This window comes from Canis lupus, chromosome 9 (genome assembly GCF_048164855.1).
Source record: "Canis lupus baileyi chromosome 9, mCanLup2.hap1, whole genome shotgun sequence".
Classification (NCBI taxonomy): Eukaryota; Metazoa; Chordata; class Mammalia; order Carnivora; family Canidae; genus Canis; species Canis lupus.
This window is the reverse complement of record NC_132846.1, coordinates 6,548,918-6,562,688: the sequence shown is the minus strand read 5'-3', so window position 1 is coordinate 6,562,688 and position 13,771 is coordinate 6,548,918. Positions and strand designations below refer to the sequence as shown.

The 13,771-nt window shown below is 38.3% G+C and overlaps 1 long non-coding RNA gene and 1 pseudogene across 2 annotated transcripts in view; both read right to left on the bottom strand.

Annotated features, from left to right (window-relative positions):
- Nucleotides 1-13,771, bottom strand: part of LOC140639739 (uncharacterized) — a 218,997-nt gene that overhangs the window by 21,943 nt on the left and 183,283 nt on the right. The window lies entirely within an intron of this gene.
- On the bottom strand, nt 13,149-13,267 carry LOC140640809 (U4 spliceosomal RNA; annotated as a pseudogene).

The window sequence follows — 13,771 nt, the reverse complement described above, 5'->3', positions numbered from 1 at the left end:
GTGTAAGGGACAGTGCTGGGTTTAGATATTAACTAGGCTATGCTTAAGTTGTCATGGGGTGTGGGTCAGCAAAGTATTAACAGAGGAAGGATTCTTAAACTTTCTCTTAAAGTCTAAGCAAAGAGTCCATCAACCGGATGAAAACGCACCCTAAGCAGAAGGAAAGACAGGTGTGAAAACATGGAAGCATAAATGTGCACCCTGTGTCTGAGAAACTGTCATTAGTCTGATGAGTAGAGAGGCAGCAAGTGAGGATCACCACCCAAAAATGGATCCTAATATATAAAGAAAAGCTGTTTGAGTTTTAAACAGGGATGGAGCACTATCAGATCTAGGCTTTGATCGCTGGCAGCATGTACAGATCATTTAGGTTGGGTCAACACCAGAAGTAGGAAAATACAGAGAATTCTGTAATAATTTTGAAAAGAACACAAATTAAGGACACAACAAATAGGAGATGTTTAGAAGTCAGAAATTTAACACTTAGTGACCAATTGGATGTAGGGAGGAATAAAGAAGGGGAAAATGTGTGGTTTGGGTGGCCGTGTGGGTGGCATTAACCAGGACAGGAAGGATAAGAATCATGAATGATTATGCCTGTGTGTGTGAAAGAGGAAGAAGGGGAAGAGTAAAGAGAAAGAGATAAAATGGGTTTGAGACAGGGAGGAATTGGAAATAATCACTGCTCTGGTCATGCTGAGTTTGAAGGCCTGCAGGATCCTCAGAGGACATGTTTAGTAGGCCACTGGGCATATGAATCTGGAACATCAGACCACAGTTACAGTTGCATAGACCTGGAACACATCCATATGCAGACAGTAGCAGAAGCCTTGGGCAGGAATGGGGTATCTCTTCCCTGAGCTTCCACTAACTTAATGGGTCCATTGTCCATTGCTTCTTTTTCCTCTCCTATTTTCTACCCTTTGTATTTTTACCAAAAATATATTCTGTTAGCTGGCTCTCCTCATATCCCTTAATTTCTTGCCAGTATCAAGTATAATTCTCACTTTTGATCTTACTTTTATCTTTATCACTCCTTCTTTTACTTTTTTCTTACTTGTTCACAATATTTTTTTCCTCTGTAATAGAAGCCTTCTCCCTTAACACTATTCCAAATATGGAATTACTAAGTTAGGAACCTGTGTTTTTAAAAATTTTAATTTTATCATGTAGAAGTCATACATAAACAAAAATACAGAGCATTCTAACAAATTCCCATATGCTTCAAGAGGTAGATATATTTTTAAAAGTAAAATAAAATCAGCACATGATTACTGCAATCATATATGCACCTCATCCTTCTCCTATACCAGAAAATAACAAGAATCGCTCCTATCCATGGATGTTCACATTTTTTATTCTTAATCTCTTACCCTGTGTCGTGCACTAATCAGGCAAACCTTCCAACTTATTTTATCCTTGTAACTACCTTGTGGGTAGTCAGGTGCCATTACTTTACCCATCATACATGAATAAAAACTGAAGACTTGGATTTAATGATTTGTCCAAAGTCAGACACAACCAATCATTGTCTGAACCAGGCAATTTTGATGTATTCCTTCAAGCCTGCCTCAGTGCTTTAAATTCACTGGAAACTGTATGAACATTTAGTTGATGATAATTATACTACCCTTCTATAATGACATCTTTTGCATTGTTCTTATTCAAACAATTCCTTGATTCAGCATTTTCTGAATCCTTAAAAGAACTGCTGGTGAATTTAACATACCCAGTTATTTAAAAGCCAATTAGTTACAGGTAAGAACAAATCTTCCTTGACACTGCCCGTGGAGTCAGCCTTTTAGATTTTGGCTCAAAAGATTTCCGTGTCACTATTAATCTAGGTGATCATCCAGGACCTCAAAACTCTAAGACATCCTTCCCAAGATCCAGGGATGCCTAAATGAGCTCAGAGGCCCAGGGTCCCTGGCCAAGATAAGGAAGAAGCTGCTGAGACAGAATAACAGCTCTTCTTCCACATGTGGTTTGATCTTAGCTTTCCAGTCCCACCCTAAAAGGAGATGTCTTTCCTTCTCAAGGCTCACATCAACCCTTATGGCCATTAGACCAAAAAAGAAGAGTTCATCATGCACTGGGGGGACGAGTGCAAAGTGATTAGGGAGGAAATAACTTATACTCCAAAGGAATTGCAAGGTTATGCCAATTCATATTGGCAGAAACCTGAGTAATATAGATGTAAATGGATTCTCAGGGTGTTAACCCACGGAGGGTGGGATTTAACATTGGATCAGGTTGCTTTACTGATACGGGTGCATTGCCAGACATTCTAGATTTCATGTGCTATCTCTAGCAGTGGGAAGTGCCTATAGCATTTGTTTCGTGGGGTTGAGAGACCAGAACTTCCTTAGCATAATGTAAAGGAAGGAAACAGAAAGTTAAGAATATAGGGATGTTGCAGTGAATTTATCTAATGTGACTTGAACAGCTCCCAAGACCACTATATCTTTCTGGAAAGACCAAAAAATACTTTCTTCATTGAAATATTGAGAAATACATTGTTGATGGGAGTATTAATATCTTTGAAAAGCTCTGTGGGATCTGGTGTGTATATAGGCCAGGATGAAGGCAAGATATGCCACTATTGAGATGTCCTCCCTGATTTTAGAAGAGATAAGGGAATCCTGGAGAGACAGAGGCCAAGTGGCAATGGTTAACTACCAGAAGCAAGGTAGACATAACTTCCATAATGAATAGCAAGAAAGAGAAACAACATGGTAATCTGAAAGTTTTGGCCCTGATGGGTCTGACTGTGGCTCACTGATGAGGGTTTTCCTAGAAATGAAAAAGATGAACAGGTTGCTTCTAAATATTGCCTGATCTGTACAACAGGAATCTCCAGCCCAGGAACTGAACTAAAAGGTCCATGATGGAGAGTCAAGACCTCTGATCTAGTTTCCATAATGAGGCAAGTGCATGGACTTTGAGCTTCTTGACAGAGACAAATGTTGGGCCTTCTTCAGGAGAGGCAATGTGATATTATGTACTGAAAATCTTTTCCAAGTCCTTCCATAAAGTAACTGCAGGCCATTTTCTAAAGTGACCACATACCAGAAAAAAGTAAATACCAAGATCTTTCAGGGGTTTCTACACACAGGCTCTGAATTAATACTGCCTCCTGGGAATCCAAAGCATCATGATGGTCTACTAGTAAAAGTAGGGGAAACAGTGGTCAGTGAGACCTGGAGCTTTGTCTCAAGTATTTCCTGCAGTGAGCAGGAAGGTCCATGGGTGACCTTGTAGTTGTATATCCAGTTCCTGAGAAAGTAATTAAAATTAAGTTGCCTGCTCTGGCAAAATCCTCACACTGGCTTCCAGCATTTATACACTTATGAGTGAAGGACAGAGGGTAAAAGTGGGAATGGATCCTGTTTAAGAAATTTCATTATCACCAAAATATTACTAGTTTATAAATAGTACATGATATAGCGTTGCCAAAGTCAATTATGTTTTTTTGAAGATTTTATTTATTTATTCATGAGAGACAGAGAGAGAGAGAGAGGGAGAGGGAGAGAGAGAGAGAGGCAGAGACACAGGCAGAGGAAGGAGCAGGCTCCATGCAGGGAGCCCGATGTGGGACTCAATCCCGGGACCTCAGGATCACACCCTGGGCTGAAGGCGGCACCAAACCGCTGAGCCACCCAGGCTGCCCCAATTATGTTTTAAAATACAAAATCTAGAAATTACTCCCTGGCACCAGAACCAATGAAATAGATTTTCTCATTTCTGTACACTAAAAAACTGCCAGCATTTGATCACAACATTGTCAATGACAGCTTCAATATGATCTCTGCTTTCATCCCCCAAGGACAGCTAATATCTCTGATTTTTGTTCTTCTGTCTCTGTTAGACACTCTACATTTTAAGTCAGTCTTGTAGCCCTTAGAAGTAGGTTCATTGATTAAACCATGACCATTTTCCTTTCTATGTCAAAATATATTTTCAGTGGTGACAGTAAGTCAAACTGACTGTGTCCCCTCCCTTAATGAAAGAGTAGATAGATAATACATACTTGCTCACTATCCCTTCAGCAATTTTTTTAAGTTACCACATAAGAATTTTTACTTAAAGAATCAGAATATTTCCAGTGCCACTATATGAGGATTCAATAGTTTTTCAGTAGAATCTTTTTGTGCATGCAAGCACAAAGTAAAATTTGGTACATTGAAAACTATGTAGAATCAAACTCCTAAGGGAAAAATGTACTGCATTGAATTATAATGATAATGTTCTTTAAAACATTCCATCTTTATCTCTTAGGAAGATGAAAGCAAATTGAGAAATAATTAAATTTTTAAAAATTTCTGAAAACCTTCCATTATGTAAAATATAGAACCTTAAAGAAATATATGCTATAGGATTATGCAAAATAGGGTCTCCTATACAGCATGATCTGGGAAGGAAGCCAGTAAATAACTAAACAGAGTCATATTAATAACTGCTTTTTATGATTTGTGTTAAGAAATTATATTTTCACATCCATGTTATCTCAGTCTCTTTTGTTTGTTCAAAACTAATAGCAACAGAATCTGATTATTGGAGCATAATAGTCATGACTTGCAAATGAAAATTTGTAATTAAAACTTACTAGACCAGGCTGTTCCCTATTTTCAAATATTATATATTCCTTAAAAATATGAAAAAAAATTGTGAACTTTTATGAGAAAAAAAATCTATCCTGAGAGCTAAAGTATTATAGAATCACAAACTATATTTGATTTTTCAAAAACTATCTTTAACAAAATATCCTCAATATTTCATACATGCTTTATATTGTGATTTTTCTTTTCATATGAACACAATGTATGTGAGATTGAGATTAGGTTCAAAGAATGTGAAATTGTGGCTAAAGAATAGTACTTTAAGCCTACAGCTAATAATTTCCAGCTTTGTCTGCATTAGTTTAATTTTGTGAGACTAGGCATTTTAGCAATAATAGGAACATTTTAACTTTTGTTATTCCCTCATGCTCCTTAAAATGTAAGGGCAAAATAAAATAAAATCCCCAAATAATTATGACCTTTGCTATTGCTAATAATTAATACTCAGAATATTATACTTTTATGAGCACTTACTTTATGTTAGAACTTTGTGTGCATTAATCCATTCAATACTGCAATACAGGGAGATGCTATAATTATCCCATTTGAAACTGAAGCTTAGCAGAGTAAATCGCATATGATTTCACAACAAGCAAGCAAGAGGAACCACTTAGAAAAATGACATAAATGCTGGTCACCTCTGTAGTATTTTGAAAAATGGGTTGTCCAGCTGACAAAGTGAAAGTGTGAATTTAGTGTAGGTAAGGACATTTATGGGTGTTATCTTGGTTAGATTAAAACCAATTGTATGAACGTTGAACATGTAAGAGTTGAGAACTGCATGTTTTCTGAAATAATTATAACAAATTACAAAGTGATATTTATTATCAGTCTGAACATAGTTTTGGTAGAATCTCACATAGTAATTCAGCTCTTAAATGTCAAAATCTATTTGTCTTACCCAGTTTTCCAATACCGGAGTCTTCCAGGCAAGCAAAGCATCTGTTAAGATTATTAGTGAAGTTAATTCAGTGAAGAAAAATCTGGTACAAGGAAAGGAGATTTTATGCTAAATACTCCAAATCTACTGCCAAACCTAAACCTTGTCATGTTATATGCAATTCATACAATAACGTATATAAGGTATCTAAGTCATGGGGCACCTGGGTGGCTCAGTGGTTGAGAATCAGCCCTTGGTTCAGGTCTTGATCCCAGGATCAAGTCCTGTGTCAGTCTCCCAGCAGGGAGCCTGTTTCTCCCTCTGCCTATGTCTCTGCCTCTCTCACTCTCTGTGTCTCTCATGAATAAATAAGTAAAGTAAAAGAAAAAAAGGAATCTATGTCATGAGATCATGACTTAACTTGGATAATCTGACTAAAAAAGACGGACTAGATCGTCTTTGGTGTGTATGCGATATTTTATCAATTAAAATACTTTAAGTGCTCACTAATATATTTCTGAAATAAATATTAACATTTCCAAAGTTTGTATTATATGTCAAACACCAATTTTTTAAAAAATAAACCAGAGAAAAATGTGCAAACCAAATTTATGTACACCATCTACTTAATGGCAGAAACTTGAGTGCCTTTATTTAAAAATGTTCAGAGACTTCTGTGGCAGCGCCTGGGTCGCTCAGTCATTTAAGCATCTGACTCTTGGTTTAGGTTCAGATCGTGATCTCAGGGTTATGAGATGGATCCCTTCGGCAGGCTGTGCACTCAATGTAGAGTGTGGGACCCAGGAAATTTAACAAAAATCCCCTACCCCTGGACAAGCAGAGCAGGACTAACTCCATTTTGTGCTGCACCGGCCACCTCCTGTATGACCCCCACATGACCTGCTTATTGCTTAAGGCGCTGCCCCACCCTAGTCAAGCCGCTGGGCACACCCTTACCCGAAATTGGCTCATAACAATGTAACCCCGCCTTGTGCCCGCCAATTCTGACCAGAGTGATAAGCCAGTTCAAATGGTCACTATAGGGTAAAATGCAATTCAATAGGCCACCTGCGTGTGGACCGACATGACTGTGCAACTTTCTGCGTATGTTACAATCCCATTGGCCACTGGCCCCTATAAAGCTACTAAGCCTCTTAGGCTCGGGGTCCAAGTCCCTGCTCCGCTGTGTCGGGAACACTTGGACCCAAGCTCGAGCTTGTAAATAAACCCTCGTGTGTTTGCATCGGTATCAACTCCTTGGTGGTTTCTCGAATTCGCAATCTTGGGCACAACATAGAGTCTGCTTAAAGATTCTCACCCTCTACTCATGCCCACGTGTGCACTTGCATTCAGGCACACTCTCTCAAAATAAATAAATAAATCTTTTTAAAAAATGTTTATAGACATGCATAATTTTCCAAATTTTTCTCACCTTTCAAATACCATAACATATATATATATATATATGGTATAATGTAAGTCATTGCTAGTATTTTTGACTTAATATGCTTTTCAACCCAAACCCATAGTTAAATCTCAGGTATTTATGTTTTCCATTACCTAATCCTCAACTACAATGGGTTCAAATGGCTCTTCTTGTCCTTATTTTTTTTTTTTTTTAAGATTTTGTTAACTTGAGAGAGAGAGAGAACACAAGCAGAGGCAGGGGCAGGCAGGAGGGAGAAGGAGAAGCAGGCTCCCCATTGAGCAGGGACTCTGATGCAGCGCTTGATGCCAGGATCCTGAGATCATGACCCGAGCCCAAGGCAGATGCTTAACCAACAGAGCCCCTATATCCTCCTCTTCTTGGCCTCTTAAAATTTATATAATCCACATGTATGCCTGAGCAATGCCTAACCTAACCCATTGGACCTGACACTCCCTTGCAATATACATTTTTGTAATGAGCATTCATAATAATAGGACTTATCTAGACCCATAAACACTAAATACATATTAAATAAAAAGAAAACAATGTGAAATATACTGATAGAAATTAGTATTTTGAGATATAAGTTCTTAGACATAGCTACATTGCAATACTGCAACTACTCATGAAGATATAATGAAGAAGTCAGATTATTGCACCTGTACATAGAATCACCATAACAGGGGCATGAGCAGTAAATGCATACAGATAAGTTGGAGTATACTGCTCAAATGTATCTATTATAAGCAGCAGGTGTTCCCACTGATGACAGGATTATCAAAGTGGAAATCACGTCTCTGTAAAATTAAAAATAAGGCAATATACAATTCTTCAATATATATTACAAGAGTATTTCTGGAAAATTCCATTTATGTTAAAGCTCTGAAAAGAAAAAAAATAAAACTTTGTGTTAATATGTAAAACTGAGTTATATTCTAGGCTCAGATAATTATAAAGGGGGTTCTCACTATGTGAATAACCAGCAGACTAGTCATGGTTGTACAGTTCAGGATACGATGTGATTCTGTGTTTATAAAACTGTTCTGGACCTTGGCATCTCGGCCCCATCCATCAAATACCAGTAAGTTCCCCCAGTTGCTGTAATAACCCAAAATGCCTCCATAAATTTCTAGAACTATCCTTAGAGGTTAATAACAGCATTGTTGAGGACTACTGGCTAAATCATCTTGGTCATCTGTCTGTGTGATCGAAATTCACTGAAAAGCTGCCTAGACCATGTTTTTGATTGAGTTGTAAAGCAGTAACAATGAATGTAATCAAGAGTTAGAAAATAACCATCCGTGTGTGTTTTACAGTTCATGATAATTTGCTGTCTCAGGAGCAGGGCATAAAAGCAAAATTAAATTTATGGATTTAAGTACCGTTATTAATGCATTTATACAAGTGAACCAAGAGTCAAGTCTAATTAAAAATGGCTTCTAGTGGGCCAGTTCTTTTATATCCGAAGCTCACTTTGAAATATATTTTAGTATCCTGTTTATCACCTGAAGACTCTATTCCAATCTATTTCCTTGAACTGTTCAATTCCCTTTCATGGAACTTTAAAGCTTAATTAAATTTTTGCAACAGTGTGGATCTGCCCTTTAAGGCAAGGCATTTTCTTTCAGTCAATCTGATTTTCATACCAAAAAGAGCTTGCGAGATTTTCTCATTTCTGGAAAGTAAATACTATTTGCCAATAAATAAATACATACATACATACATACATACATACATACATACATGCTTCCTGTGGCTATTTTTAAAGGAAAAAAATCATTTGTGGCTGTATGAATGCATTTGAACTTGAAGGAAAAGGAGAACATCCCATCTTTTGAGACACCATCTACTAGAACCCTGTATTTCATCAAGATCTAGATGAAGAAAAAAAAATCTAACTCATATTTGAATCAAAATTGCTTGGCATTATTTAGCTTTATGGTTCTTCTACCCTTCAGATTATGTTGCCAAGACCAGAAAATCTAACGTACCTAGGAATAAACCTGAGTCTAACTAAGTGATCCTTGTCTTTATATCTAAATCTATCTACTAGAAGAAGCCAGTTTCTTTGTCCATTTGTATTTGCTTCTATATATTTGTGCAACTGATATATACCAGTCTTCTATATTTTTGTGGCAACTGTCAATTATGAATCTGCAGCAGTAAGAGGAAAAGCCATAGGCAAGCAGGGCATGCCCTGCTACAGTCATTCCAGACTGCTTTTCATTTCTCCTTATCCCAATTCCCAATGTCAGAGCTGACCTTGCCTTGGTCCCCAAAATACACCATCAAGCAAATCTGTCTCATTGATAACCAGGTGTCCAGTTGCTTATGCCAGATACAAGGAGTCATTCTTTTTTTTTTTTTTTAAGCTTTTTATTTACTGATTCATGAGAGATACAGAGAGAGAAGCAGGGACACAGGCAGAGGGAGAAGCAGGCTCCATGCAGGAAGCCTGATGAGAGACTAGATCCCTGGACTGGGATCACACTGAGCCAAAGGCAGACGCTCAATCGCTGAGCCACCCCAGAGTCCCATAAGGAGTCATTCTTAACACTTTCTCCCCCTTACACTATCCCTCTGATATTCATAGAGTCCATGCAACTTTACCTGCTAAAAAGCAAAGATCCACCCACAGCTGCCCATCTTTTGCGACAGCCTTTCCTAAACTAGCACCAATTCTTGATTGACTTATTACACTAGCCACCAAATTGGTCCAATTGTATCTATGCTGCTCCTCCATGCCCTCTCCACAATAGTTGCACAATGAATGTCTAAACATATGATTTCACTGCTTAAAAGGCATCTACATATTACAATTGCTCCTCAAAAAAGTTTTTTACATGTGCTACTAAGCCCTGTAGCCCTATCAGTGGTCTATATCTATCTACCATTCACCCCTCCCTCCATTCCTGGCTACCTCTGCTGGTATCACATTGTCTCATTTCAGCTCCTCAGTCCAGGCATGCCTTTCCTCCAGAGCCTTGAATGTGCCATTTGCTCTTCCTTACTTGGGAGATGACACAATGAGAACAGAGAGAACTGGAGTATTGGAACAACTGTCCGGATTCATATGCCACAGGCACCTTCCACACCTTAAACCCTCTGCGAACTACAGTTGCAGCATCTATAATATGGAGATAAATAACAGAGCCTAGATCATAAAGTTATTGTCAAAATAAACAGATTTAATACGTGTAAAGCATTTAGGAATCATCTGGCATGTGACAAGTAGTCGATATTGTTGAGTGCCACTCTCCTCTCACCTAATTAACTCCTACCAAGCCTTCAGATCTCTCCTCCTGCGTTGCTTCCTAATGGGAAAATTTCCTGATTGTCCTAACTTAACCAGGGCACGCTCCTTGCAGAGTCAATTAGCACTGTGTAGCTCTCTTTTCACTGGGCTTGTTATTGTTAGAGATTTAAATTTATTTGTGTTAATGTCTGATTAATGTCTAAATCTCCACTAGATGGAAACTCCTCAATGACAGGAAATGTTTTTAGTTTTGTCCAAAAGTGCATCCCCAGTAATTAACACAATTCCCACAACCTAGTAGCACTCAATATTTGCTGAATAAATGAATGTTGTACCTTCTTCCTCGCTTGCCTTCCCTCTCTCATCATATGATTTCAATTTATCAAGGTCCCTTTAATTGCTACCTTGTTTAGTGATCTTCCCAAAATCTCCCAGTTAGGATTAATCTCTCTACTCTCTGCTTGCTCATTGCTATATTTTTCTTTTAGAATAATAATCATTGTCGGGGCACCTGAGTTGCTCAGCTGGTTTAGAGTCTGATTTCAGCTCAGGTCATGATCCTGGGATCCTGGGATCAAGCCCCACATCGGGCTCCCTTCTCAGTGGGGGGTCTGCTTCTCCCTCTCTCTCTGCCCCTCTCACCCGCCCCCCCCCCTGAACTCACTCTTATTCGCTCTGTCAAATAAATAAAAAATTTAAAAAATCATCATTGTGTACCTTGTATCAAGTTATGTTTGGTCTATATTCATGTATCTCTCCCCTACATCTTTTTTTTTTTTCAAGATTTTATTAATTTGAGAGCAAGTGGGGAAAGAGGAGCTTGGGAAGGAGCAGAAGGAAAGGGAGAAGCAGATGCCCAGATGAGCAGGGATCCCAGGACCTTGGGATCATGACCTGAGCTGAAGACAGATGCTCAACCAACTGAGCCACCCAGGCATTCTCCTCTATATCTTTTTAAATTGTCATTAAAATCAGGTTTCTAAAATTTTAAATTGGTTTCTAATATTAAAATCTGATGAAGTTAAACCTTTCTGATGATTTCACAGAGGATAAAGTCAGCTTCCTTAGTCTGTTAATGCATACAATTCACAACCTCATCCCAGGCAGCTTCTTTCCAGCTGCATATTACATTATACTACTTTCAACCCCCATCTCATATTTAGACAGGAATTCTTTATATGTTACCTTTATAGATAAGCATGTGCATCACATCTTACAGTAAAAATAATAAATAAATCCTCCCCAAATAAATTTTAAAAACCCATATTTTTTTTTAAAAAAGGGGTTCCCTTGTCTAGTTCTAGACTCCAAAATAAGTGAAACCTTAAGACTTTCCCAGGAGATGCTGACTCATTAACAAATACTGTGATTTTTCCTACTTCTATAACACTAAATGTCTGAAATTTATGTGTATGCGAACACACCACAATATTTGTGGATATAGAAAACATGGGAAAAGAACTGCTGTTTTCCATTAACAGTGTGGTAAAATGCATTTATTGTTTTCAGCTCTTCCTCTCTCTTTGCTTTTTGACATGTGGTTTTTCCGCCCACTGAAGATGAGAATACTTCCCCCCACACTATTGATGTTGGGTGTGGCCACATAGCTTGCTTTGACCAATGGGTTGAAACTGACAGTTTGTCAGTTTAGATGCCAGTCCTTAGCAGAAATCACCTTAATATTCACTCACCCATGAACTTCTGTGATCACCTGACTCAACATGTCTCAGCTAGTCTACTGACCCAAAGAAGATAGAATGGGAGATACATGGAATAGATGAGCCCTTACGGAAGGAAGCTTGGAGCCACCAGCCAAATCCAAGCTAGAATGAACAAGCCCCAGATGACCAGCTTATAAGCTTATTAAGCCATTTAGATTTTGTGGCAGTTAATAGCATATTGACAAGAGCTAATAAACATGGTTGCCTTGGTATACTTGCTATATTTTTAGGTTTATGAGCCAGTCCTTTTAAAGCCTAGACTTGCAATCCTAACAGGTAAACTTTTTTTTCTTTTCTAAATGCTTTATCCTTGAGTCATCCTTGACAAGAGCAATCCATTCAACTGCATTCAAACTGCATTCAAAACCAGTTTTTAATCACTGCGGGGACCTGTTTATTCCTGAACAAAGTTTGTCTCTCTGATATTCTCCCCTTGGAATGAGTTCTCTCCTAGGAGATGCTTGAATTCCTTGTCTAAATAGACTTCTAGCAGTGTTGTCCTTGAATTTAAATTTAAATTCTTCTTCCACTGGTTCAGACTACCTGATACAGATCACATTTGTAGTCCAGTTTCTGGTCCTTATTTAGAAGTGATTTCATGTGACAAGTTTATTTTCCCAAAATGTCTGCAACAATATTTCCAGTTCTACATATTCTGCTAGACTCCTCTTACTCTCCCATCAAGAGGTATAATCTATTTCCCAGCCTCTGGAATCTGGACAGAACTTTGTGACCTCCTTGACAAACAGAATGAAACAGAATGTCTGACTTACATAAGAGATAGTACACTTTCTGCCTCCCTCTCTCTTTCTTGGAACCCAGTCACCATGTGGCATGTCAGACTACATACTGATATTCCAGTCAACAATCCCAGCTAAGAGAGTGGCTGAAGCCATCATCAGCCATCATACATGTGAGTGAATGAGTCTTTAGGTGATTCCACTCCCTAACATCTGCTTCATCAACTTCTCAAAAAGCAGAGCTTGTACCTACCTCCTCTTCTACTATCCGGGGGTAGGCGGCATCAGTGTTTGGCTACAGCCACAGATTTCTGTGAAGAGTAGCACTGGGCTCAAGGAAATGCAAGGAAAGGAAAAACAGAACCAAAGAAGCTTCCCCTCACTCATGCTCCCCCTGCCCTCTGCAGCCCTTCATCCTTTGAAGCTCTCTCCACTTTTAGCAGCTCAATGTAAACAGTAGCTTCCCAAAAGGTTTATTGTTTCCTATTTGTTTTGTTTTGTTTAGTTTTTGAACTCTGCATTTCTCTCTCACTTCTCAAGATTTCTCAGTGTTAATTTTAATTAGCAATAATTGCGCCTCAGATAAACCTCATTGGCTATGATACTGCCACTGCGCAAAGCTCTCAGTGTTAATTTTAATACAAAGAGACAGCAGCTCATGCTAGTTCACCATCTTGGTAACAGATAGAAAGATAGAAAGATATAAAAGCACAGATAAAAGAAACACCTGCTTATCCATGAAATAGTTTACATTTTGGATATCTATTCATAGTTGATCAATTTTCCAAATATTGCCTTGATAAGATAAACCTAGTAAGTGTGCACACAGATAGATTCACAGGACTATCTTTGCAGTGCCAGTTGAACCAGGGTCGCTGGTTTGGAGAACATTAGAGTTTCAGATGCCTATTGTCTCTTGGTCACTGATGGAACTTAGAGTAACAACAAGATGTACAGTTAGTTCCATCTAAATTTACATTTCTAAAGTCTATATATTATGGATATATTGATAAACAAAGAAACCAAACTACACCTTAGATAAACCAGTGACAAATGTGTTAAACAGCTACACATTTCAAATGGCCCCCTGCTTCATTGGGAATAAACTCACTGACTCAAGCTTCCC